Genomic DNA, 4,939 nt, shown 5'->3' on the forward strand with positions numbered 1-4,939 from the left:
AGAACAGAGCGCGGTCCGATCAAGAAAAGAAAGACACGACAAGAAGGTCCATCTCCTATGCTCGCTCTCGCGAATCTTGGCCAAAGAAAGGCTCGGCAAACGGATGCCGCCCTAGGTGGTCTTTGTTGCCGAGTCTAGTTTGGTTAAAGATGGCCCAGCGCGGCCCAAGAAAGAGAAAGCCATGCACACTACGGTCCCAGATGATAGGGATTAGGGACACAAAGATCCAGGAGCTCCGATAATGCTTGACTGAGTTGGAGTGCAGCCAAGCCTAGAGGAGCGCAACACCGCCTATAGATCAGCCCGTGCAACCAACTGCCCTGCCCATTTAAGAGCCACCCTTTGTCCAAGAGATTGTGGATGAGATTCCCCCTGCAGGATGGCAGGCACCACAGTGCGACAAGTGCGACGGGAATACCAATCCCGATGATCACATTAAAGCACTCAAGGCCCAAATGATGTTGCATGGTTTGTCTGAGGGCTTGATGTGAAAACTTTTCGTGGCCACCCTCAAAGGCCCGGCCCTGACTTGGTACTTGTCTCTTCCCCCACGCTCCATAGCATCATGGAAGCAGTTGGAGAGCCAGAAACACTGGAAGACTTCGGCTAGCCTCATGCAGGTGCGGTAGAAGAAGACAAAATCTCTTAGAGACTACCTAGCGAGATTCAACACTGAAGCACTGTAGGTCCGGAACCTGAACGAGTCTGTAGCTGTTATAGCCATACAATACAAACCTCGCCCCTCACCGTTCAACTTCTCCATATCAAAGAATCATCCTCAAACACTAGCCATGTTAATGAGCCACACCCAAAAGTACATCAATGTAGAAGAAGCCCAGGCATAGTTAAGAGATGAGGAGGAGCGGCCTGACAAGAAGAGAAGGGACACCGAAGACCGTAAGATGGAGAGGGACCGAGATAATAAGCAGCAAGACTGCTGACCAGAGAGGAGGCCGCGCACACCGCTTCCGACCTTTCTGAATTTCACGCCGCTAACTGCTCCACAGTTTGAGATTCTGATGCAAATCCGAGACAACAAGTATGTCTGATGGCCCGAGAAGATGAAGACCCAATCCAACAATAGAAATTGTGACAAGTACTGTGACTTTCATTGGAACCATAGCCATGAGATGGACAACTGTCTCGATCTCAAGCACCAGCTCGAAGACTTGATCAGGTGTGACTACTTGGTGGGATTTGTTGACATAAAAGAAGACAACCCTCCTAAGGAAAAGCCGTGCCCCAGGCCCTCGGGCCAAACTCCCCTAGTTGGACTTATCGCAGTGATCTCGGGAGGAATGACTTCTGGAGGGGAGAGCAGCTCGGGCAGGAAGAGGTATGCCCACTTGATGGAAATCAACAACAGGGAGCCAAAGAAGAGACAAGAAGAGCCAGTCACGTTCACCGAAGATGACCTCAAGGGGGTCCAAACCCCATAGGATGATGCCCTAGTGATCACCATCAAAATCACAAGCTATGAAGTTCGGCACATCTTGGTAGACAATGGGAGCTTAGCCAATGACTTGTTCGAAGACGCGTTTGACCAGCTCAGCATCAGCAGAGATCGGTTGACACCAGTCAACACTCCCTTGATGGGCTCCTCCGGGGAGTCGCTTATGCCAATAGGAAGAATCACTCTACCTTTATTAATTGACGATGGTCAGATCACCTCAATAATCATGGTAGACTTTATTGTCGTTCGATGCTTGTCATCCTACAATGCCATCCTTGGCCGACCAACTCTGAATGCTCTGCGAGCCTCTATGTTTACTTTCCACTTGGCCATGAAATTCACGACTCCATATGGAGTGGGAGTGGCCCGAGCTGAGAACACAACACAGCCAACCTATCAAAGACTTCATCCAAGTGCCGCTCTTCGAGAAAGACCCTTAGAAGATAGTTTAGGTCGGCTCTCTCCTGGACGACCACCTGCATGAAGACCTCATCTATCTTCTCAGGGAGCATGCTGATGTGTTTGCATGGTTGCGGTAGACATGCCAGGAATTGACCCCAAGATCATCACTCACCGTCTCAATGTTGGCCCGCGCTACCGACCAATCAGTCAGAAGAAGAGGAGCTTCACCATAGAATTGTGGCAAATTATCAATGAGGAAGTCCAGAAGCTACTCGACGCCAGCTTTATTCGGGAAGTAAAGTACCCAGATTGGTTGGCCAATGTAGTGATGGTGAAGAAAGCGAATGGGAAGTGGAGGATCTGTATTGACTTCACAGACCTCAACAAAGCCTGTCCCAAAGACAACTTCCCCCTACCGAGGATTGATCAGCTCGTTGACGCAACAGCGGGGCACAGACACCTAAGCTTTATGGATGCGTTCTCAGGGTACAATTAGATACGAATACATCCCGACGATCTGGAGAAGACCGCTTTCATCACTGACTGCAGACTATACTGCTACAAGGCAATGCCCTTTGGCCTCAAGAACGTCGGTGCTACTTATCAGTGGCTGGTGAATGAGGTGTTCAAGGACCAGCTCGGCCGCAACGTTGGAGAGTACGTTGATGACATGCTTGTGAAAAGCAAGAAGGTTGAACACCATCTAGCTGATCTCAGGAGAGTCTTTGGCACCCTTAGGAAGTACAACACCTTAATGGGCGGGTAGCTGCCCTTAGCAGATTCATGTCAAAGTCTGTAGACCGGTGCTTGCCCTTTTTCAAGGCCTTGAAAACGGTCAAAGACTTCCAGTGGATCGAGGAGTGCGAGCAGTCCTTCCAGGAGTTGAAGAGGTTCTTAAGCTCACCACCTTTCCTCACTAAGCCGAGCCCTGGGGACGAGCTGCTATTCTACCTCTCGGCTGGTGACGAGGTGGTCAACTCAGTATTGATTAAAGAAGAGGACCGAACGCAAAGGCCAATCTACTACATAAGCAAAGTCCTCAACGGCATGGAAACTCGACACTTGAACTTGGAAAAAGCTGCCCTAGCCCTAATCACCGTGGCAAGGAAGCTCATGCCATATTTCCTAGTCCACAACATCCACGTGCTTACCGACCAGCCCCTTAGACAAGTATTATAGAGACTGGAAGCATCTGGCCGCCTAATCAAGTGGAGTATGGAATTGAGTTAGTTCAACATAGAGTACGCTCTGCGGCCTGCCATCAAGGCCCAAGCCCTTGTCGATTTCTTAGCAGAGTGCACGTTCACAATATAGGACCTAGCCCCGACACTGCAAATATGGACTCTCCATGTGGACGGTTCATCGAACAAGTAGGGAAGCAGGGCTGGCCTCATTCTCTTCAGGCAAGAAGACATAGTGCTCGAGCATGCCTTAAGGTTCAAGTTCAAGGCCTCCAACAATGTAAGTGGAGTACGAGGCTTTGATTGCTGGACTCCGACTAGCCCTAGACCTCAATGCGCAACATGTAGAAGCCTTTAGTGACTCCCAGTTGGTGGTCAACCAGTTCCATAGCCAGTTCGAAATGCGAACCCCGACAATGGCAAGTTACTTACAAAAGGTACAGGAGCTTGTTCAACAGCTCGACCACTTCACTATCCAATAGATCCCTCGAGCTGAGAACGTCCGAGCATATGCACTCTCCAAGCTGGCAAGTTCATCGTGGACCGACCTCGATGTAACAGTCTGGGTTGATGTCCTTGCCCAACCGAGCATTGCTCCGATGGCGCTCCTCATCCTTCCCATGCAGCAAGGCTCATCTTAGATGGTTCCCATAGTGTAGTACCTACAGGATGGTAAGTTGCCCGAAGATATTGCCTCATCTAGGGAAAACTCTATCACCGGTCTCACATTCTCCCCTACTTGAAATGCCTCTCCCCTTCTGAGGCCAATTACATCCTCAGGGAGATACACGAAGGAATCTCTAGGGATCACCCTAGCACCCGAACCCTGGCTCACAAGGCACTCCACCAGGGATACTACTGGCTAACCATGAAGCAGGATGCCGTCCAGCTCATCAAAAAATGTGACTGATGATAAAGGCACTCCAACCTTCATTACTAGCCAACGGTCCCCCTGAAGTCAATCACCAACCCATGACCCTTCGCGCAGTGGGGAATGGACATCCTCGATCCTTTCTCTATCGTGGTCGAGCAAAAAAGGTTCCTTCTAGTCGCCGTAGACTACTTCACCAAGTGGGTGAAAGCCGAGCCCCTAGCACGCATCACTGCACATAATGCCCAGAACTTTTTCTAGCAAGGTGTTGCTTGCCAATTCGGTATCCCCTGGGTTCTCATCGCCGACAACGGTACGCAGTTCATTGATCGGAAGTTCGAAGTGATCTGCAATGACCTTAAGATCGACCATCGGACTACAACTATCCACCGACCCCAAAGCAATGGGTAGACCGAAGTGACTAATTGAACCCTATTGCACGACCTAAAGACCAGGCTTGACTAGGCTAAGGGAAGGTGGGTCGAGGAGTTGCCGAGCATTCTCTGGGCATACAAAACCACACCGTAGACAGCTATTGGAGAGATACCCTTCAGGCTAACCTACGGGGCTGAGGCTATGATCCCTGTAGAAATAGGCTCACCAACTCTTTGGGCTGAGTTCTACGATGAAGAGTAGAACGATGAAGACCTCCAGGCAAAGCCCAACTTGGTGGAAGAAGCACGAGATCGACGAGCACACCTCAGGATGGCCGCACAACAACAAGGAATGGCAAAGTACTATGACACCAAAGTCCGAAGGAGAGAATTCAAGATAGGTGACCCAGTACCCGCACCGAGTCACCAGAGTGGTTGGACCTGACACCTATAGGCTAGAAGACCTCGACAGAAGACCTATACAAAGGAGCTATAACACCAGCAACCTCTGAATGTAATATCAATAGTTCTACATCAATAAAGACATTGTTTGTTCTACCAAGTGAATTGTCAAATGCACGACACACACCGCACACATAGCACGACACATGTTGGACCACACACCGCACAACACGCAACATCCAACCAAGTTAATTGG

The sequence above is a fragment of the Nelumbo nucifera genome, chromosome 5, assembly GCF_055504915.1.
Source record: "Nelumbo nucifera cultivar China Antique chromosome 5, China Antique-T2T, whole genome shotgun sequence".
Taxonomy (NCBI): Eukaryota; Viridiplantae; Streptophyta; class Magnoliopsida; order Proteales; family Nelumbonaceae; genus Nelumbo; species Nelumbo nucifera.